General features: G+C 42.1%; 1 protein-coding gene across 3 annotated transcripts in view; it reads left to right on the top strand.

Annotated features, from left to right (window-relative positions):
- The window catches only part of LOC140188764 (guanine nucleotide-binding protein G(I)/G(S)/G(T) subunit beta-1), a 108,196-nt gene extending 100,447 nt beyond the window's left edge, over window positions 1-7,749 (top strand). For all 3 annotated transcript variants that reach the window (XM_072245386.1, XM_072245385.1, XM_072245384.1), the window contains one exon: window positions 6,272-7,749. The gene's annotated coding sequence lies outside the window, so the exon portion shown is untranslated. The remainder of the gene's footprint in view (window positions 1-6,271) is intronic.
- The last annotated feature ends 16,299 nt before the right edge of the window (window positions 7,750-24,048 follow it).

A 24,048-nucleotide genomic window follows, 5' to 3' on the forward strand; every position in this document is an offset into this window, starting at 1 on the left:
GAAGGAGACTAGTGTTGAAATTGCGGGGGCCCTGGCAGAAATATTTAAAATGTCGCTGTCTACGGGTGAAGTGCCGGAGGATTGGAGAGTGGCTCATGTTGTTCCGTTGTTTAAAAAAGGATCGAAAAGTAACCTGGGAAATTATAGGCCGGTGAGTTTAACGTCAGTAGTAGGTAAGTTATTGGAGGGAGTACTAAGAGACAGAATCTACAAGCATTTGGATAGACGGGCCTATTAGGGAGAGTCAACATGGCTTTCTGCGTGGTAGGTCATGATTGACCAATCTGTTGGGAGTTTTTCGAGGAGGTTACCAGGAAAGTGGATGAAGGGAAGGCAGTGGATATTGTCTACATGGACTTCAGTAAGGCCTTTGACAAGGTCCTGCATGGGAGGTTAGTTAGGAAAATTCAGTCGCTAGGTATACATGGAGAGGTGGTAAATTGCATTAGACATTGGCTCGATGGAAGAAGCCAGAGAGTGGTGGTAGAGAATTGCTTCTCTGAGGCCTGTGACTAGTGGTGTGCCACAGGGATCAGTGCTGGGTCCATTGTTATTTGTCATCTATATCAATGATCTAGATGATAATGTGGTAAATTGGATCAGCAAGTTTGCTGATGATACAAAGATTGGAGGTGTAGTAGACAGTGAGGAAGGTTTTCAGAGCCTGCAGAGGGACTTGGACCAGCTGGAAAAATGGGCTGAAAAATGGCAGATGGAGTTTAATACTGACAAGTGTGAGGTATTGCACGTTGGAAGGACAAACCAACGTAGAACATTCAGGGTTAATGGTAAGGCACTGAGGAGTGCAGTGGAACAGAGGGATCTGGGAATACAGATACAAAATTCCCTAAAAGTGTCGTCACAGGTAGATAGGGTCGTAAAGAGAGCTTTTGGTACATTGGCCTTTATTAATTGAAGTATTGAGTATAAGAGCTGGAATGTTATGATGAGGTTGTATAAGGCATTGGTGAGGCTGAATCTGGAGTATTGTGTTCAGTTTTGGTCACCAAATTACAGGAAGGATATAAATAAGGTTGAAAGAGTGCAGAGAAGGTTTACAAGGATGTTGCCGGGACTTGAGAAACTCAGTTACAGAGAAAGGTTGAATAGGTTAGGACTTTATTCCCTGGAGCGTAGAAGAATAAGGGGAGATTTGATAGAGGTATATAAAATTATGCTGGGTATAGATAGAGTGAATGCAAGCAGGCTTTTTCCACTGAGGCAAGGGGAGAAAAAAACCAGAGGACATGGGTTAAGGGTGAGGGGGGAAAAGTTTAAAGGGAACATTAGGGAGGGTTTCTTCACACAGAGAGTGGTGGGAGTATGGAATGAGCTGCCAGACGAGGTGGTAAATGTGGGTTCTTTTTTAACATTTAAGAATAAATTGGACAGATAATGGATGGGAGGTGTATGGAGGGATATGGTCCGTGTGCAGGTCAGTGGGACTAGGCAGAAAATGGTTTGGCACAGCCAAGAAGGGCCAAAGTGCTGTAGTTTCTATGGTTCTATGGATTGGTTCAGCACAACATTGTAGGCCGAAGGGACTGTTCCTGTGCTGTATTGTTCTGTTGTCTGGGCTTGTTTCTTTCACTGGGCTCAGTTCAAATTTGATGTGAAAATCTACTATAAACACAGATCACTACCATCAATCTAGTTTGTGACTTAAACACCAGGAAATGCAGTTAGTCTTGGTTAGATTCATGGGAGGTTGCATAATGCACAAGTATAAGCAGGGACCACACCCACCATTATAAACACTATTTCACAAGCATTGGTGTATCTAGTGAATGGTTATGGTGTTCCAAGGAATCTCATCACATTTCATGACATCTATATTTGCCCTTAAAATGCTATTTTATAAACATCTAGATAATGTGCTAGTTATTCTTAGTTGCCATGTGAACAGTTCAAACCAGGTAGCACAAGTACTGAAAGAGATGTTCTACTAGTAGAACTGCATGTTGTTGAAAATGGGTTTTATGGTATGGCTTAGTGCGAATGGGGAGAGAAGGCAATGAATTAGCACGAAAGGCTTTGCTCACCTGGGACGAGCTCTCAACATTTAAAAAGAAAATTCTTCTATACCTCTTGGGCTGGATCAGATTGAGTGGCAGGGTGTATTCCACATCACAAACTGATAAAGTAGCTGGAAGGAAAAGCTAAAAGTGTATTTATCATCAAAGTACATATGTCACCATATACAACCCTAAGTTACATTTTCTTGCGAGCATTCATAGTAAATACAAAGAAACAACAAAAAAAATAAGCATCAAGGAATGGCTAGTTCATTAAGATGGTTCAAAGTACATTACTTAAAAGGAAATTACAGATTGCATATATTACTCAGTAGTTCAGAAGTAGTATATTTAAAAGTTTTGTAAGCTACCTGCAAAGGGTCACCGTGTTTCACCAGCACCATCTTGTGAAAGGTTTTTCAGTAATGATATTAACCATGAAGTAACTTTGTGTGGTATTTTGGACTTAGATCATGGTTACTTGCACACGAGCTCAATTGCACTATTAGCAAGGTGAAAATTGCACAGTTTCAAGGGTAAGAGCTGTCATGTGAAATTCATTGGATGACCTTAAAGTTTAGCAAAAAGCCTGACTGATAAGTCAGTTTGATAGCATGTTCCACTTGACACCCAGGTCTTCACGGTATAAAAGTTCGTATACTGGGCAGTGCATCCTCCTCTGTTCCATGTGTTTGTACATCCCTCATAACCAAGTGAATCTTTAGAGCAGCATTTCTCAACCAGGGTTCCACGAGAGATTGTGATGTTTTTTAAAAAAACAACCATTTTTGAACTTTGGGCAATGCTAGCACTGGCAGTGGTGGGCAGTGACTGAGCAGCCCCATTAGCAATCTCATTAGAGGTCTCTCAGCCCAGTATAGCAGTGCGCAGTAGGACTGTGTTTATTAGCTTGAGTCTATTCTCAGTTTTTGCCGTGAGATAAGGGAAAATATTGACAACTGGTGAGTGCTGTATTGCACCAAGGTGGGGGAGACAGTAGGCTGATAAGCGTGAAGTGTGTTTTCTGAGCATTGAATGGACTTAACCCAACTTGGGCTGTGACTTCAGCCTCTCCTCCTGAATTACCTCCCCCAACTTCCCCTTGTGTGCCGCCGACTGACTTATGGGAGCGAACAAACTACTGGTGTAGTAGAAAATTGGAGGGAATAGTGCGTGGAATGGGCTGCCAGTGGCAGTGGTGGAGGCGGAAACAATAGGGTCTTTTAAGAAACTCCTAGATGAGCTTAGAAAAGTAGAGGGCTATGGGTAAAGCCTAGGTAGTTCTATGGTAAGGACACGTTCAGCACAGCTTTGTGGGCCCAAGGGCCTGTATTGTGCTGTATGTTTCTATGGAAATTTTCATTCTAAAGAGAGGATTTTTATGCGCCATGATTAAACTATTGGCCTGCAGCTTCGCTGTTGTAAACATTGCAAAATGTGGATTGTGCAGGTTAGAAGTCAATTGTATTGTGAAGCTTTTGTATTTTTTGTGGTTTTCTCATTTAGTTATTTATTATGCTGTTCTTATTATGCAACAACGGACACAAAAAAAAGTCTGTCTTTACAATGAAAGCTACTTATCGATGGGTTTTGCATGGGCTGGTGATCCAAGTTGTCCCATTTCATTTTGCCTAGTCTGAAAACACACTCAGTCTTATGAAAAGAAAGATTAATTTCAAGAAAGGTAAGTTAAGCTTAACTACCTGTTTTTTTCAAGAAAGGTTGGCTAAAAATTTATTCTCTACTCAGAGCATTGACAAATATTTTTGAATTATTGTATCTACAACTTGCTGATGGTACGTCAGCGTGATGAGCTGTAGATATAATTTTACACGAAGTTCCTCCAGGGCAAAAAGGTTGAGAGAGGCTGATTTAGAGAATCACCTGTGTTTCAGCAAATATGTCATAAAATAATGCATTTAGTCCCAAAATATGTGACCATAGCTTTTTTCTTTGCAACCAAAATATCTTCAGTTGCTAACACGAGGAAATCTGCTGATGCTGGAAATTCAAGCAACACGCATCAAAGTTGCTGGTGAATGCAGCAGGTCAGGCAGCATCTCTAGGAAGAGGTACAGTCAACGTTTCGGGCCGAGACCCTTCGTCAGGATTGGAGTTGACTCCAGTCAACTTCTTCAGTTGCTTGAATGTTTGTGTTACTATCTTGGCAAGCTGAATTCAAGTGAAACTATCAGCATTTGATTTGACATTCCACCAGTGCAGACCACAGGTTTCAGCTGTTGAAGGACTTGTCTGAATGTCCCATATTTAGGCTAGGATTAAACTGGGGATTGCTTGGCAGTGTGGCTCATAGGGCTGGAAGGGCCTATTCTATGCTGTATCTCAATGAATAAATAGATTATCTGGTGCATTAGGGTTGGTTGAAAGTTGGACATGGCTTCCATATTTCCAAAGCATTAAGCTGTATGTTTTATCCGAATCAGGTTTTATTATCACCAGCATGTGTCATGAAATTTGTTAACTTAGTAGCAGTTCAGTGCAATACATGATATGGGGTGGGGGGGGGGGAATAAATCAATTATGGTAAGTATATGTATATTGATATAGATAAAAATAGTGCAAAAACAAATAATTTTAAAAAGTGAGGTAGTGTTCATGGGTTCAATGTTCATTTAGGAATCAAATGGCAGAGGGGAAGAAGCTATTCCTGAATCGCTGAGTGTGTGCCTTCAGGCTTCTGTACCTCCAACCTGATGGTAACAATGAGAAGAGGGCACGTCCTGGGTGATGGGGGTTCTTATTAATGGATGTCGCCTTCCTAAGGCACCGTTCCTGAAGATGTCTTGGGTTCTTCAAAGGCTGGTACCCAAGATGGAATTGACTAATTTTACAACTTTCTGTAGCTTTCAGCCCTTAGCAGTAGTTCTTCTCCCACCCCCATACCAGACAGTGATGCAGCCTGTCAGGGTGCTCTCCAAGATGCATCGAAAGAAGTTTTTGAGTGTTTTAGTTGATAAACCAAATCTCTTTAAATTCCTAATGAAATATAGCCTCAGTCTTGCTCTCTTTAAAGCTGCATCGATACGTTGGGACTAGGTTAGATCCTCCGAGATCTTGAACCCAGAAACTTGAAATTGTTCATTCTCTGGCATTGGGTGTAAGGTTGTTGCTGCAACACCACTCAACTAGCTGGTATATCTCACCCTTGTACAGCCTCTATCTCTATCTGAGATTCTACCAACAATGGTTGTATCATCAGAAAATTTACAGATGGTATTTGAGCTATACCTAGCCACACAGTCATGGGTGTAGAGAGAGTAGAGCAGTGGGCTAAGCACACACCTCTGAGGTGCGCCAATGTTGATTATCACAGATTGCACAGATTGTGGTCTCCTGGTTAGGAAGTTGAGGATCTGATTGCAGAGGAAGGTACAGAGGCCCAGGTTCTGTTGCTTATCAGTCAGGATTGTGGGAATGATATGGTCAACAGACAGCATCTTGGCATAGGTGTTTTTATATGGGATAACACACAAAAATGCTGGAGGAGCTTAATAGATCAGGCAGCATCTATGGGCCAAGACGTCAACTCTTTATTCCTCTGAATAGGTGCTGCCTGGCCTGCTGAGTTCTTTCAGCATTTTCTGGATTTCCAGCATCTGCAGAATTTGTTTGTTTCATATGGGAGTCTTAAGTGGTGTGATAGTTTTCATGACATCATTTGATTGACCTTGAAAAGTCTGATGACTCAACCGCACATTATTTTACTTGTACACAGAGAACAGTATGGCCCGTCACCACACTGTTAGAGAATTCTAGGCGGTAAAGAGCTAGCAGTTATAGATATTGACCAACCAACACACAATATGCTGGAGGAACTCGGGGAGGGGGCCAGGTAGCATCTGTGGAAAAGAGTAAATAGTTGACATTTCAGGCCAAGACCCTTCATCAGAATTGGAGAAAAAAGCTGAGAAGTCATAAATATTGACCCTTTGGTAAACTGCATGTTTGAATTTCTTACTTGTATGATCAATCACCATTCACAGTAAAGGTGTTAAAAGTCAATAGAAACTACAAGCTGATAATGGATGATACTTTGAAGTTAATAAAGCAATTGTCCATTAGGTTTTGTGTGCCTTGGATCACTTATCTCAACTCCAGACCCCTGCTGTGTCAAGGGAAAGCTATGCTCCTCGAAGTCCTTTCTTGCCTGGGGTGTTTGCACACTATTTCCAATTTTACTCTGAGCCAAGGAGTTATGGAACAGCAGTCACCATGAATTGTTTTCATCTTTCCAGATCGCAGACAGACTCCAAGGTGACTGGAAGATCATTCCACATTCAATTACGTTGCATATCCAATCCACTGATACTGACTTGGACACCCCCAACTTCAAAGGGCAAAATGTACTTTTAACCTTTGCTATAATGAAGAGCACAAAGTTAGACAACTTTAAATGGAAGATTCTGTGGTATAAAAATGAGATTGCGCATTCCTTTTGGGACCATTGTTTTGTCTTGAAAACACTATTATCCCGCAAAATGTAACTTAAAAAAAACCTGGTAATCATGAATAAATTGCTAATTTTATCAGTAGTTTAAAGTTTTAGAACCACGCGGGGTTGCTGCCAGTTAAGGGTTGAAAACTTTTAACGCATCTCAATTTTAAGTTGTTTTTAGCTAAGGAATTTAAGTATGGAATTTTCTGGAAAACAAGGGAGTCCTTGAGCAGCATCATCCTGGTTTCTCAGTAACTGTAAATTAGTATCAAAGCTATCTTTTTTGGTCATGTTCTGTGTCATGGACTTTTTGTTGCACAAATATTGCATATGAAATGTTGGAACTAAACTAACCAAGACACGGTCATAGTAATGAATGCTTGTTTTTAAAATGTAATTTTTTTCCCCTCTACACTTTAGTGGGTAACATAGAAAAATGAAAACTCCCCATTGAATTTTAAGCTGACTGGTTTCTTGGTAAAGTTGCTCAGGGCCCATTAGGCCTGTGCTTACTGGAGATTCCTGCTTTTAGCAGCTGCCGATGTCCTGTGCTTGGATCTGGTCAATGTGTGTATCAAATGATGTAAGTTCAATGTTGAAAATAATCTTGAAATTTTTAAGTTAATTTTTTGGGAGTTTTTTTTTTGTTTTTTCTTTTACCATGGGTTTACTCTTCTAGAAGCATGCTGTAGAATTGCATAACGTGCTTATGGAATTAAGTCAATAGATGTTCTTTTAAGACACACCTGTTAAATCGTAACCGTTGTAATAATCATGGCTACTCTGTGCATAATGAAAAATAAAAAGCTATGCACTTTCTTGAGTAGAGCCATCACAACAAACTTGACCTGTTTAAACGATCTTCACAAATGATTCTGAAGCAAACCATCCTGTTTATCCATTTAAAAAATAAATTGAAATTTGTAGAAAGCTTACTGTTAGAATCATTTTGTAAGGGGCAGGTTTCTGGCTTTATGAATTAGCTGAGTTGAACAGCAGAATCTCTGCAGCCATACTTTACTGTAAACAGAAGTGCTCTTTACTAGAATTAGTAGCTTTTTTTGTTCTCTCCTTGCAAAATTGTACAGATGTGCTGTAATAGTGCGTAGGCCTCAACAGGCACCTTTCCATTAACTCTATAGGTCTTTCCTCACCACTTTCCTCTTTGCCTTTTGTATTTAATTTCAAAGTCGGTGTACTACAAGAAAGCTGGATGCAAGATAGATACTATATTAAAATGTACTGTTATTTAAGATGTAATAAAGCAGTTTGACACGAGTGATGTCTTGGCTGATTCCTTTAATGTATTGCCTTAGAATTGACTTACTAATTAGAAATTTCCAGAAACTAAATTTATAACCAGTGCCCATTCCTGTTATAAAGTTGAGCATCAGCAATGCCACATTTGTAGTTTCAGTACTGCATGGATGGGCATGATGTATCTGACCACTTACAATGGGGTAATCTAAACTACAAATACTTGCAGTCGTGGCAGAACACTAACTCCCCAAACTTTGTCTCCAGTGTTGTGTTCATTCACCTTTCTCACTATTGCACAGTACTGTGTACACTGTACCTTGTTATGTTGCATGCTATGAATGTAATGTATGATTTCTAGCCACAAAAAATTGGATTAATAAAACAAATCAGATACTAACCTTGCTATCAGTGTCAAAAAATTCTGCTGTCATTTTTCTCAACTGTTTAGTAATTTAAAGAGTAAAATGAGCTTTAACTGTGACATGCATTGGAACATAGTGAAATGTTATTTTGCATCAAATTAAATTAGTAAAGCTTGTGCTGAGCAGCCTAATCATGAGTTAACATGATTCTGGTACCATGCCCACTACTTGCTAACCTTAATCTGTGTGTCTTTGGGGTGTAGAAGGAAACGGAAACAAACACAATATCAAGGAGAATGTACAAACTCCTCACACTGGAGGAAGTCGAACACTGGTTTTACAGCTTTGTACTAGCTGTGTGTGTAATCTATATTATCCTAATTTTTTTTTCATTTCTCTACTTGTGGGAAGGTAGTTAAAAGATATCACCCACAGTAACTTGCTGAAATAACTGGTTTTTGTTGGGTTGGTTCTGTGATCTGTTCACTGAGATGTGCAGCAATTGAGAATACAATGAAGATTTGATCTGAAATGCTAACACATTCAAAAGCAGATTTCCATTCACTGAATGGACAAAAAATAAAAGGGGGCTAAATTAATTGTAAAGATATCTGGTTTCTAATTTTTATAAAGTGTTTGTATTTATGGGATGAATGTACTGCACTCCTAGTCTGTGAAAGTAAGGAAGTATACAATTCAGCAGTAAACTAAACAGTTGAACTTGGGAATCAGGATACAGTACAGTATTTAGCCTCCAAGCTGCAGGTGCTTTAATGGGCAACACTCATATATAATAGAATATGAGTAAAGCTGCAAGAGAAACAGAAAAGTGTCATAAGTACTTAAATGTAGCAGACATGATGATTTTGGTGGCAGGGTATCCCAGCAGTTAGCGCGATGATATTGCAGCATGTGGTACCAGAGTTCTGAGTTCAATCCTAGAATCCTCTGTAAGGAGTCTATGTCCTCACCTTGGAATGTGTGGATTTTCTCTGGGTTCTCCAATTTCTTCCCATATTCCAAAGACCTGCTGCTTAGTAGGTTAATTGGCCATTGCAAATAGTGCCGTGATTAGGCTATAGTTAATCAGTTGGTGTAGTTCAAAGGGCCTATTTCACACTATCTCTCTAACTAGTTCAGCAGTAAACCAAACTCCACTCAGTTGAACACGGGAGTCAGGATATAGCATCCAAGCTGCTGGTACTTTAGTGGGCAGCACCTGAATAATTAAGAGTAAAGCTGAGAGAGAGAAACAAAGGTAAGTACCTAAATGCAGAAGCTTATGACAATTAAGTTACACATAAGGAATATATGAAACTAGAATTACATGTAAACTATCCAAAGTAGTTTGGATAGAGGCTGGTCAAACTATACCTATTAGGAATAAGCTTTTACATAATATTAACACAATATTGCAACAATAGTGTTCTCCTTAATGAACCAAAGCAGTACTTACAGATAATTTCAATGGCACAAATGAAAGCACAGAGGATTCTGTATGTGAGCTTCAGTCTGACTGGAAGAACTAAAAACAAAATGCAAACGAAAAAATCTGCAGATGCTGGAAATCCAAGCAAAACACAATGCTGGAGAGCTCAGCACACCAGGCAACATTTATGGAAAAGAGTAAACAGAAATCAGAGTAAGAAGGTGGGGGGAGGGAGCAGGAAATACAAGGTGGTAGGTGATAGTTAAAACCAAGGGAGTGGTGAAGTAAAGAGCTGGGAAGTCGATTGGTGAAAGAGAGAAAGGGCTGCACAGGGGGCAATCTGATAGGAGAGGACAGAAGGCAGTGGAAGAAAGGGAAGGGGGAGGTGATGGGCAGGTAGGTGAAACCAGGAGAGAGAAAGGGGTAAAGGTGAGAGAGATGGGAATTGATGTTCATGCCATCAGGTTGGAGGCTACCCAGACAAAATGTATGGTGTAGATTGGGAGACCGCTTCACTGAGCAGCACCTCTCCACCAGAAAAAGCAGAATCTCAGTGGCCACCCATTTTAATTCTACTTCCCATTCCTATTTCAACATTTCAATCCCTGACCACCTCTACTGCCGCAATGAGGCAACACTCAGGCTGGAGGAGCAATTCCTTGTATTTAGTGGCCTCCAGTTGGTTTCTCAAACTTCACCATTCCCTTTTCCCCCTCTCATCTTATCTCCTTAGTTTCACACTTCCCCCTCTCCCAAGTTTCACCTATCACCTACTACCTTGTATTTCTTCCCCTCCCTCCACCTTCTTACTCTGACATTTCTTCATTTTTCTTCAGTCTTGATGAAGGGTTTTGGCCTGAAACGTCAACTGTTTACTCTTTTCCTTAGATGCTCCATGTCCTGTTGAGTTCCTCCAACACTTTGTGTTTCTAAAAAAAAATAAATAAATTGGCTGCCTTCCTGTTGTGGTCCAACTGAATTAGAAAATAAAAGTCAACAGGGCTATTAGTTTACAAATAGAAGTCTGAACAATGTGTGTGTCATGAATGGGATCAGTGCTTCTTGCCCTGAGAATCTTCCTTGTGCTGTGATCTGTGGTAACTGTTCCAGTGCAAATAGTGTTGCTGGAATTGGATCCATTACATTGAAGATTCAAGATTGTTTTATGTCATTTCCAATACACAAGTTAAAAATAAAATAATTATTACTCCAGCTCCATAGCAGCACAAAAATACACAATAAGATAGAGAAAAATAATAAAATACAATAAATATAAATACATAGAGCTTGTACACATCAATTATATGTCCATAATGTGACGCTAGACACAGGAGTGTCTGTACACAAGGTGACTGACGGTAAATGATAAAGTAGTGGTGGTGGGGGGTGTGGAATAGTGAGTTGGTGAGTGGAAGTGTTGATTAAGCTTACTGCTTGGGGAAAGTAAATTTTTGAATCTGCTGTCCCTGGTGTGGTTGCTACATAGCCTCCTCCCTGATGCAAGTAAGACAAACAGTCCACGTGCAGGGCAGGTAGGATCATCCATAATGTTACTGGCCCTTTCCCGACACCTTTCTGTATATACGTCCTTGATGGTGAGTAGGCTGGGGCCAGTGATGGGTTGGGCAATTTTGACTACCTGTTGTAGAGTCTTTTTGTCTGCCATAGTACAGTTGTTGAAACGACTTTACTCGGTGTTTAAGTTGGCTTGTGTGATTTGGAGGGATAATGTGAGTGAATGTGTTCAACTGTGCCTTTGCCATGAGTTTGGGAGATGCTTTGAGGTAGCCTGGATGTATCATTCACCAATCCATTGTAATTCCATGCACTGCAGTGGTAGTGAGCAGGGTGTCCGCAGAGGGAGACATTCAAATGGGCATTACTGAGCTGGATGCTCTTCAACTTATGGAGCTGTATTCATCTCTGAAAATGGGGAATACTCCATCACACACAGGCATCATGCCTTGTGGATAATATCAAAGGATTTTGTAAGGATCAACTTTATTTGCCATATATATCAGGAAATTTGCACTTGCGCTGGGTAGGATGTGACATGCAACAAAAACAATGTTCAACAATTATAAAGAAGAATAATACCTGTACCCTCCATTGAATATTGAAAAACCTGTATAGAAAGGATGTTTCCTATAGTGGGGGAGTCTAGGACCAAAAGGCACTGCTTCAGAATAGAGGGACATCCCTTTAGAACACTGATGAGGAATTGCTTCAGCCAGTGGGTGATGAATCTGTGTAATTTATTACCACTAATGGCTGTGGAGGCAAAGTTATTGGGTAAATTTAAAGCAGAGGTTGATAAGTTCTTAATTAATCAGGGCATCATAGGTTGCAGAGAGAAGGCAGGAGAATGGGATTGAGAGGGACAATAAATCAGCCATGATTAAATGTCGGAGCAGACTCAATGGGCCAGATGGCCTAATTCTGCTCCTATGTCTTATGGAAAAATGAAGAGGTCTTCAAATGACAGATGAGGATGCTGACACAGTGGCCTCCCTTGGTCCACAACTGTGTCCTCTATAGTATGAGGCAGAGAGAAAGTGAATGGCCACAGTTCTGCCCTAGACTCATTGGGCCAAATGGCCTAACTTTGCACCTATGTCTAATGGTCTAGTTCTTGATTCCCTAGCCCAGGAAAAAAAATTAGACTGTCCACATTCACTATCGTGATACCCCTCGTGACCGTATGCAACCCAAAACTAGGGGGAGAACAGAAAGATTTAAAAGGAATCGGATGGGCAACTTTTCCACCCACAGGGGTGGTGAGTACATGGAACGAGCTACCGGAGGAAGTGGTTGAGGGAGGTCCCATAGTATAATTCTAGTAATAACTCAGGTCTTCTGTTGTTAATCTATTTACCAAAGCAAGCCACAATCAAGGATCAGCTTTATGTACCATATATATTGACATGGAATAGGAATTTGTGGTGGTGTCTTGGTGCAACATGCAACAAAAACATTCAACAATTATAAAGAATTATATAAACTTAGAGATCAAAGTAATAAAAAGTGCATAAATAGCAACATGTGTTTACAATGTAAATAGCATTATAAAAAGTGGTTTTAAAGTGTTTGCAGTGTAGTGCTGAGGGTGATGGAAGTCTACTTAGAATGGTTGATCAGATTAACTGCCTAGGGAAGAAACTTTTTAGGAAGATTATACAATTTAATACATGCTAAGGAGTTGGTGTAGAAGGGAGGGTTCTCTTCCAGGGAAGGTGGGACCTGTACAGAATAGATGATTTGAACCTCAACTGCAGGGGGACTAATATCCTAGTGGGAAGGTTTGATAATACTGCACAATGGGGTTTAATCTAGAGCTGCAGAGGGATGGGAACCAGAGTGTCATCCATAACGGTTAGTGGAGAGGTTATGGAGGCAGATGTTGAAAGTGCTCCTCTGTTCAGTCAAGGTGGCATGCAGAGAGCGAGAAACATTGTCCAGAATTGCCAGAATTTTCCGTAGGGTCCTTTGTTCTACCACAGCCTCAGTGTATCCAGTTTCACTTTAATAACAGAGCCAGCCTTTCTAATCAGTTTATTGAGTCTGTTAGCATCACCCGTGTAGATGCTATTGCCCCAGCAGACCACCGCATAGAAGATTGAACTGGCGACAACAGACTGGTAGAACATGTGAAGGGGAGGCCTGCATACTCCAAAGGACCTCAGTCTCCTCAGAAAGTAGAGGCAGCTCTGGCCCTCCTCGTACACAGCCTCTGTGTTGGTTCTCCACTCAACTCTGTCATCCAGGTGCACCCCCTGGTACTTGTAGGTCCTCACCATATCCATAACCTCACCATCAATAGTAACAGGGAGCAACGCAGGCTTAGGCTTTCTAAATACATCACCATCTCCTTTGTCTTACTGATGTCAACCTGCAAATGATTCAGCTTGCACCATTTGACAAAGTCCTCCACTATGGCCTGTATTCATCCTCCTGTCCTCCCTTTCTACACTCAACTATTGCTGATTCATCAGAGAATTTCTGCAGATGACATGACTCAGTGCAGTATCTAAAGTCCGAGGAATACACAGTAAACAAGAAGGGAGCCAATACAGTCCCCTGTGGGGCCCCAGAGCTGCTATAGCCATGTCTGACACACAGCTCTGAAGCCGCATGTATAACAGCAATGTTGCAGGCATCACTGAATCATGGCTGAAAGAAGATTATAGCTGGGAGCTGAATGGCCAAGGGTACACATTGAATCAAAATAACAGGCAGGAAGGCAGAGGGAGTGGCATCGCTCTGTTGGTAAATGAAATCAAATTATTAGAAAGAGGTGACATAGGATCAAAAGTTGTTGAATCATTGTGGATAGAGCTAAGGAACTTCAGGGGTAAAAAGACGCTGATGGGAGTTGTATACAGATTCTCAAACACTAGTAAGGACGTGGTCTACAAATTACAACAGGAAATAGGAAATCCATGCCAAATGGACAATGTTACATTAGTCATTGGGGACTTCAAGATGCAGGTACATTGTAAAAATCAGGTTGGTACTGGACTCCAGGAGGAGGGATTTCTACAGTGCCTATGAAATGGCTTTCAGAGCAGCTCGTGGTTGAGCACACTAGCGGATCAGCTATTCTGGATTGGGTGTTGTGCAATGAACCAGTATTGATTAGAGAACTTAAGGCAAAAGAACGCTTAGGGGAAAGTGATTGTAATATGATTGAATGCACCCTGAAATTTGAGAAGGAGAAGCTAAACTCAGATTTATCAGTATTACAATGGAGTAAAGGGAATTACAGAGGCATGAGTGTGGAGCTGGCCAGGATTGATTAGAAAAAAAAACACTGGCTGGGATGATGACACAGCAGCAATAACTGGAATTTCTGGAAGCAATTCAGAAGGCACAGGATACAGACATCCCAAAAGGAAGAAATATTCTAAAAGCAAGATGACACAACCATGGCTAACAAGAGAAATCAAAACCGACTTAAAAGAGAGGACATATAATAGAGCAAAAATTAGTGGAAAGTTATTGGATAGGGAAGTCATTAAGAAGGTAAAGATGCAATATGAAGGTAAGCTAGCCAATAATTTTAAAGAGGATACCAAAAGTTAGCAAAAAAGATACATAAAGTGTAATGGTCTGGTAAGTTGTCTTATGGTCTAAAAAAGAGGCAAAACTGGATATTGGGCCACTGGAAAACGATGCTGGAGAGGTAGTAATGGGGGGATAACGAAATGGCGGGTGAAATGAATAAGTATTTTGCATCAGTCTTCACTATGGAAACCACTAGCGGTATGGTGGAAGTTCCAGGTGTCAGGGATCATGAAGTTTATGAAGTTACCAGTACTAGAGAGAAGGTTCTTGGGAAAGTGAAAGGTCTGAAGGTAAATAAGTCACCTGGACAAGATGGTGTACACCCCATGGCTTTGAAAGAGGTGGCTGAAGAGATTGTGGAGACATTAGTAATGATCTTTCAAGAATCACTAGATTCTGGAATGGTCCTGCTGAAGGGCCTCAGCCCGAAACATCAACTGTACTCTGTTCCATAGATGCTGTCTTGCCTGCTGAATTCCTCCAGCATTTTGTGTGAAGATGTTGGAGTCAATTATTAAGGATGAGGTCTCAGGGTACTTGGAGGCACATGATAAAATAGGCCACAGTCAGCATGGTTTCCTCAAGGGAAAATCTTGCCTGACAAATCCATTGGAATTCTTTGAAGAAATAGCAATCAGGATAGACAAAGGAGAATTGATTGATGTAAACTTGGATTTTCAGAAGTCCTTTGACAAGGTGCCACACATGAGGTTGCTTAACAAGCTATGATCCCATGGTATTACAGGAAAGATTCTAGCATGGATAAAGCAGTAGCTGATTGGGAGGATGCAAAGCGTTGGAGTAAAGAGAGACTTTTCTGGCTGGCTGCTGGTGACTAGTGGTGTTCCACTGGGATCTGTGCTGGGACCGATTCCTTTTACATTAAATGTCAGTGATTTGGATGATGGAATTGACGGCTTTGTTATAAAGTTTGCAGATGATATGAAGATAGGTGGAGGAGCTGATAGTTTTAAAGAAGTAGAGAGGTTACAGAAGTGTAACTCTCACTTCGGCTAGCAGTTTAACATAGGGGATGATTGCCCCCAGCCGAGCCAAACTTAAGAAATCTTGTTTGGGTGGATGCTGTGCGATGTGTGCCCTGTTACAAATCAGTACCACAAAATAACAAAAGGTGCACAATATGCGATTAAACCATTGAGCTTTAGAATTCTCAATTTGACTATACGGTTAGTAAAGAAAACAAAAAGAAAAAGGGCCCATTCTCATGAAACAGTCTATTGCGCAGGGTTGGAGTTCACCGATAAGGCCGTTCGTCCACCATCAACCTCATCTGATCGTCGCTGACCTTCAGACCCTCACTCCAAGTTCACTCCGTCCTGCGGTCTACCAGCTCTCTCCTTTTGTGTCTTCTCTCCTCATCTCTCCCCGGCGAAAGACCTGCAGATTCCTGCTCCCAGACACACAAGAAAGAACAACATCCTGCTCAGTGGCTAGCATGCCCCGCTATCTCTAGTCATAACCCAAACATTGCTGCTACAGAGAAACCATTTCCTCAGCAGTGGAACATCACAGAGAAGCCATGACATTAGCAGTGAAACCTTACAGTGTGTTACAGAAGGCTTTAGACAGATTAGGAGAATGGGCAAAGAAGTGGCAGATGGAATATAGTGCTGGGAAGTGTATAGTCATGCACTTTGGTAGAAGAAATGAAAGGGTTGACTATTTTCTAAATGGAGAGAAAATACAAAAATCAGGGATTCCTTGGGTAGGGTTCCCTTAATTTGCAAGTTGAGTCTGCAGTGTGGAGGGTAAATGCAATGTTAGCATTCATTTCAAGAGGACTAGAATATAAAAGCAAGGATGTGATGTTGACACTTTATGTAAAGCACTAGTGAGGCCTCACTTGGCATATTGTGAGCAGTTTTGGGCCCCTTTTCTTAGAAAGAATGTGCTGAAACTGGAGAGGGTTCAAAGGAGGTTCACAAAAATGATTCCAGGATTGAATGGCTCGTCATGTGAAGAGCGTTTGATGGCTCTGGGCCTGTACTCACTAGAATTCAGAAGAATGAGGGGTGACCTCATTGAAACTTATCAAATGGTGAATGGTCTTGATAGAGTGGATATGGAGGGGATGTTTCCTATGGTAGGAGAGACTAGGACCAGAGGACACAGGCTCAGAAAAGAGGGATGTCCATTTAAACTGGAGATGAGGAGGAATTTCTTTAGCCAGAGGGTGGTGAATCTGTGGAATTCATTGCCACAGGCAGCTGTGGAGGCCGAGTCTTTATGTATATTTAAGGCAGAGTTTGATAGATTCTTGATTGGTCAGGGCATGAAGGGATACAGGGAGAAGGCAGGAGATTAGGGTTGAGAGGAAAATTGGATCAGCCATGATGAATGGCGGAACAGACTCGATGGGCCAAATGCCCTAATTCTAATCCTATATTTTATAGTCTTATGGTCTAAGATTTAGGTTTAGCAGAAATGAAAACTGCATTTAGCAACAAGATACTTTTAACAAATGAATAGGAAGGAACTGCAGGAATACTTGAGCAACTTATTGAGGGGAATTACCAGAATGGTCAACATCTGTAATTCTGCCGATAACCTGGGTGTGGCAAAAACCCCTGCATCATTAACATCAGAAAAGGGGGAGGGGGGGAAAAGCCCAGAGGATGGGCAAGGGGTATAGTGAGAGGGACAGAGGAAGAAAAAGGAGAGAGAGAAAAAGAATGTGTGTATATAAATAAGTAACAGATGGGGTACGAGGGGGAGGTGGGGCATTAGCGGAAGTTAGAGAAGTCGATGTTCATGCCATCAGGTTGGAGGCTACCCAGATGGAATATAAGGTGTTGTTCCTCCAACCTGAGTGTGGCTTCGTCTTTACAGTAGAGCAAAAAAAGAATAGTGAGGTTGTGTTCATGGGTTTATTGTCCATTCAGAAATCTGATGGTGAAGGGGAGGAAGCTGTTTCTCAAACACTGAGTGTGTACCTTCGGGCTCCTGTAACTTCTCCTTGATGGTACTTAATGACAGATGCCACTTGAAGATGTCCTCGAAGCTGGGAGGCCAGTGCCCATGATGGAACTGGCTGAGTTTATAACTTTCTGCAGCTTTTTCTGATCCTGTGCAGTGGCCCCTCCATACCTGACGGTGATGCAACCAGTTAGTATGCTCTCCAGTTAGAACACTAAACTATAAATGATTTCTCCAATCATGGGATTAGTCCCAAGGCAGATGCCTCTTCCAGGATTTGCCAAGAGCGCTGTGAAATTCTTTGCATTTTGAGGGACTTTATTTAAACTGCATAATTAGTGTGGATCAGTTCAGAGACAGATGTTACAAATGGGTCTGAATGTGAGACCAAGACCTGTAGTGTAAACTCAATGATCTTGCTAGCCCTGCCTCTGGACGTTAAGACAATGGATCGTCTGGTGAAGAAAGAGGTGGCCTGAGTAAACCCTGCATATCAAGAGAACAATGCACGTCCTGTGCGAATTGATCACCTTTTGTGCTCTGATTGCTCAAAGATTGATGATTTCCTCATGAAGTACAATAAAACTGCCTAGATTTCACAGTTACCTACTGTGTCTCACCAGTGACTATACCAGGATCTCTGTCATTGAGGGAGAGATGTTTTCCCAGGCACAAGTTCTCAGTCACTCTTTACCCAAGACAAATCATGTATTGTAAAAATTCCCCAGATGTTAAGTCTTGGTGAACGAAAACAGCTCTGGTAGTGTTGTACTGTACAATACAATACTGGATTCTCTGGCAGTGTGGCTCCACTGCCCTTGCAGTGCGCAGCTACACAGTTATGCAGCGAGTTAAACAAGTTCTCAAAAATCACCTGCGACAGAAGAGTTCTTTAGGGTTTTTAATTAGTTCTTACTTGTAAAACTGCAGCAAGTAAACTACATATTAAATTCAATACAGCTTCATTGCATGCCTGAATATATTAACATTGTTGATTATTCTCACAATCAGTGTTAACCAAGTTAATACACACACACACACACACACACACACACACACCACAAATGTGCCGTGTAAATAACAGTAAACTCATGGCGCAGCGATATCTTAATAATATTAAATGATAAACATAATACTTTCTTCAAAATTATTGTCTAAATATTTACCAATATTAGAAAAAACTTAAAGCTCACAGATATTGAACAGTACAACACAGAAACAGCCCAGTTGGCTCACAATTGCTGTATCGAAGGCAAATAAAGAGAAGATGGAGACGAATGTCTTTCTGCCATGCACTTCAAATCGAATCCAAACTAACCGTGCAGGAAATGGTACAATAAACAACTTATGTACAGAAAGTGATGTTCATACGAAATGAACTGCACCTCTAGAAGCCAGAACAGCAGCACTCTTCAGCCCAGCGATGGGTGCCCTGGCAGTGTGGCATGTCTTCAGCCCAGCGATGGGTGCCCTGGCAGTGTGGCATGTCTTCAGCCCAGCGATGGGTGCCCTGGCAGTGTGGCATGTCTTCAGCCCAGCGATGGGTGCCCTGGCAGTGTGACACTCCTTCAGCCCAGCGATGGGTGCCCCGGCAGTGTGGCATGTCTTCAGCCCAGCGATGGGTGCCCTGGCAGTGTGGCATGTCTTCAGCCCAGCGATGGGTGCCCTGGCAGTGTGGCACTCCTTCAGCCCAGCGATGGGTGCCCTGGCAGTGTGGGCACTCCTTCAGCCTAGCGATGGGTGCCCTGGCAGTGTGGCATGTCTTCAGCCCAGTGATGGGTGCCCTGGCAGTGTGGCATGTCTTCAGCACCACACTGGATGGACTAGCAAAGCAACGTTCCTTCAGCGCCACACTGGGTGCTCTGGCAGTGCAGCATTCCCTCGACACAGCACTGAATGTCAGCTGAGATTGTTATCTTCTCAAGGAAATACGTTAGTTGAAGAAGATTCAATCTACGGATGGAGGAAGTGAAAATACTGAGTTACTTAGCAAGTCAGACAGTATCTATGGAGAGAGAAACAGGTTAATGATCCCCACGTCAAGTGGAATTGAGAAACTGAGTGTTTTAACCTGCCGGCAAGGAGGTTGCAGGGAAACTTTGCCATCATTTTAATTCCTCTAGCCCAGTGCTAGTTTGATCTGCCTGCTCTTGCTCTCCAAGGTGGACCAGTGAAGGCTAACAAAAGCTCAAGGAACTCATCTCCTACCCTGTCACGTTCTTAACACTGAAACTTGTGCATCACCTAGACAACACGCATTTCCCTTTGTTCTCTCGCTCCTCCCTCTCTGCGACTTAAACATACCCCTAGAGCGGAAATCGGGCTGTGGTCGGGTGCTTCCAGGGTGCTGCATCGGCAAGTTTGCGGCGCTGGAAGCTCATGGCAGGGAGAGTTTCTCCTGTCCACCATCTGTGTGACATGATGGGACTTTCGAGAGACCTTGAGACTTTTTTTTACCGTGCCCATGGTCTGTTCTTCATCAAATTACGATATTGCTTTGCACTGTTGTAACTATATGTTATAATTATGTGGTTTTTGTAAGTTTTTTTTCGTCTTGGTTTGTCTTGTGTTTCTGTGATATCATTCCGGAGGAACAAATTGTATCATTTCTTAATGCATACATTACTAAATGACAATAAAAGAGGGCTGCGTGTCCTCATAATCTAATCTAATCTAAAAGCATTAACTGGTTTTGTACCCACAGGCGGTGACTGAGCCTTCAAGTATCCTGAACATCTTCTATTTTTGATTCAGATTTTTGGTGTCTGCAGATTCAGATTCATTTATTTATCTCATGTACATGAAAGCATACTGTGAAATGTATTGTTTGTGTAAATACCAACATAGCCACACATTCCAGCAGCAACATGGCACACCCACGATGCTCGGCAAAACAACACAGAACACAACAAGCAACAACAGCAAAACAAGCCCCGTTCCTCCCTCCCTCCCTCCCACTCACCCATCTGTGGCGAAGTATTCTGGAGTTATGTGAATACAGCACATATTAATTCAAGCCAGAACCAGTCTTCAGTGTTCATTATAAATTGCAAATAGTAAATTGAGGTTATAAATTCAGACTGCTCCATAGACGAAGAGATTGCATATGCATCATCAAACGCTGTGACAATGGGGTTGTGTCAATTGTCCTGCGCTAACCATAAATTTAAGGAATTTGCACCATTGTAACACTGTGAACTATATAGGTTCAGGGAAGTTGGCAATTAATTTGGATCAGTAAAACTATCTGAATATTCAGAGGTGTCTCCCACAGTAGATAATGTAATTTAAAGGAAGCATCGTCAACACAAAGTATTGAAGTAAATAATGTCATTGTAACTATTGAATCACCATCGACTTTCGGGGTATAAAACTATGATGTACTTTGAGTTTGGGAGACGTTACGGAGAGGGTCTCCAGAAGAATGCCTGTTTGTGGTGATGAATAAAGACTTTTACATCATCACCTGGTGACTTTGGTCACAGTCACAACACCATCCACACACACACAGACTCTGAGAAAGGTCTCTGGGCCTCCAGTCTCCTTGTTTTGGCTATAGGGCTTCAATTTGCAGACTTCCGTTCAACCATCGGGCTTTGATCTTTGGTATTGAACCCCTGATCAAGCCAATGTTGGGACCTCGAGCTCCCGGCACAAAGGACCGACTCACCAGCCCACGTGCTTCCTCATGCCTCCTGCTCACACTGAATCCGATCCCAGGAACGACCCCAGTACTGTGAGCAGTTTTGGCCCCCTTATCTAAGAAATGATAAGACATAGGAGCAAAATTAGGCCATTCAGCCCATTGTCTGCTATGCCATTCAATCATGGCTGATTTATTTCCTCTCTAAATCCCATTCTCCTGCCTTCTTCCTGTAACATTTGACACTCCTACTAATCAAGAACCTATGAACCTCTACTTTAAATGTACCCAGCAATTTGGCCCTCATTCTCCTCACTGCTCCATCCCCTGTCATTCCCACACATAATTCTTCCCTACCCCCTTCCATTCCTTCACATCCCATCTGTCCAGAGTATCCACGACGACCACTCTCCTCTGCTAGTGTATCTCTACATGTCCACAATTACCGCCTGTTCCCAACCAGAGGCAGCACTGCTCTACGGCAGTAGAGGACAACAGCAAGGGCAATAGGAGGAGTGGGAAGGTTCACAAGAACGATCCTGGGAATGAAAGGGTTAATGTATGCGCAGCGTTTAATGGTTCTGGGTCTGTACTCACTGGAGTTTAAAAGCATAAGGGAGGATCTCATTGAAACCTATCAGATATTGAAAGGCCTAGAAGGGTGGTTGTGGAGAAGATCTTCCTTACGGTGGCTGAGTCTTAGTCCAGAGGGCACAGCCTCAGAATAAAAGGGTGTCCATTTAGAACGGAGATGAAGAGTAATTTCTTTAGCTGGAGCATGACGAATCTGTGGAATCCATTGCCACAAATGGCTGTAGAGGCCAAGCGATGGAGTATATTTAAAGCAGAGGTTGATAGGATTTCAAAGGTTGGAGTGCGAAGGCAGGAGAATGGGGTGGACAGGAATAATAAATCGGCCATAATGGAATGGCAGAGCAGACTCGATTGGCTGAATGGCCTATGTTTTCTCCTATGCTTTACGGTCTTGTGGATATCCACAGTTTTCTTTGTGACCCATCCACATCATGACTTAGAGCACAGCCAATGTTGTAAAGATTGTTTGAGTTTCAATTAGATTCACAAATGTGAGGTCACACAGCACATTCACATACTGTATTAAATAGAAAAACGTCAGCAAGAATATCTGGGAAAATCTCTACACTCAGTGGCCATGTTATTAGGTACACTTGTACACCTCCTCATTAACTAATCAGCAACTCAATGCATAAAAGCATGCAGACATGGTCAAGAGGTTCAGTTATTGTTTAGACAAAATATCAGAATGGGAAAGAAATGTGATCTTAATGACTTTGACCATGGAATGAATGTTGTGCCAGATGGGGTGGTTGGAGTATTTCAGAAACTGGTGACCTCCTGAGATTTTCACACCCAACAATCTCTAGAGTTTACAGAGAATGGTGTGAGAAAGAAAAGTTTTCCAGTGAATGACAGCACTGTGACAGAAAATGGCTTGTTAATGAGAGAGGTCAGAGGAGAATGGCCAGACTGTTTCAAGCTGACAGGAAGGTGACAGTAACTCAAATAACCACACGTTACAACAGTGGTGTGCAGAAGCACCTTGACATGGATGGGCAGCAGAAGATCATGAATATCCACTCAGTGGCCACTTAATTAGGTACAGGAGGTACAGAATAATGTGGCTGCTGAACATTGTGCAGTAATGTTAGGATTGGTTAGTTACACCTGGTACAGGGCATCAGAGTGTGATTGTAATTGGAAACGTGGGTTCTATCTCTGTTTGAAATACTCAAACTGCCAACTTTGGGCTTAGTTTCACTGGAACACCTGGACAGTGAAGATACATACAGCAGAATGCTTTTCATTGATTACAGCTACTATCATCCCCTCAAAACTAATCAATAATCTCCAAGACCTTGGCCTCAATACTGCCCTGTGCAACTGGATCCTGGATTTCCTCATTTGCAGACCCCAGACGGTTCAGATTGACAACAATATCTCCTCCACAATCTCCATCAGCACAGGGGCAGCACAAGGTTGTGCGCTTAGCCCTCTGATTTACTCATTTTACTCCTGTGACTGTGAGGCTAAGCCCAGCTCCAATGCCACATTCACATTTGCTGATGACACCACTATCATCGGCCGAATCAAAGGCGGTGACGAATCAGCGTATAGAAGGGAGATTGAAAACCTGGCTGAGTGGTGTCACAACAACAACCCCTCACTCAATGTCAGCAAGACCGAGGAGCTGATTATAGACTTCAGGAGGAAGAAGCCAACGATCCAGGAGCCAGTCCTCACTGGAGGGTCAGAGATGGAGAGAGTCATTCATTGGTGTCATCATTTCCGAGGACCTGTCCTAGGCCCAGCCTGTAAGTTCTGACACAAGGAAAGCAAGGCAGTGCCTCTCCTTTCTGAGGCACTTTGAGGCCAAATCCTCACTACATCTGAGGCTTTGCAAACCCCCACTCTTGGTCCTGCCAATAAACCAGTGAACCAGACTGTCTGCCAGCAGCACATTGCAGTCGACAATGCTAAGCAGAGCAAAGTTTGCAGATGATATGATGATAGGTGGAGGGGTAGGTAGTGCTGAGGAAGCAATGCAATTGCAGCAGGACTTAAACAAATTGGAAGAATGGGCAAAAAAGTGACAGATGGAATGGGGTGCTGGGAAACGTATGATAATGCATTTTGGCAAAAGGAACAATAGTGCGGACTATTATCTAAATGAGGAGAAGGTTCAAACATCAGAGGTGCAGAGGGACTTAGGAGTCCTCGTGCAAGACTCCCAGGATGCTAATTTACAGGTTGAGTCTGTGGTAAAGAAGACAAATGCAATGTTGTCATTTATTTCAAGGGGAATAGAATATAAAACAAAGGAGATAATGCTGAGCCTTTATAAG

Source organism: Mobula birostris, chromosome 27, assembly GCF_030028105.1.
Source record: "Mobula birostris isolate sMobBir1 chromosome 27, sMobBir1.hap1, whole genome shotgun sequence".
NCBI lineage: Eukaryota > Metazoa > Chordata > Chondrichthyes > Myliobatiformes > Myliobatidae > Mobula > Mobula birostris.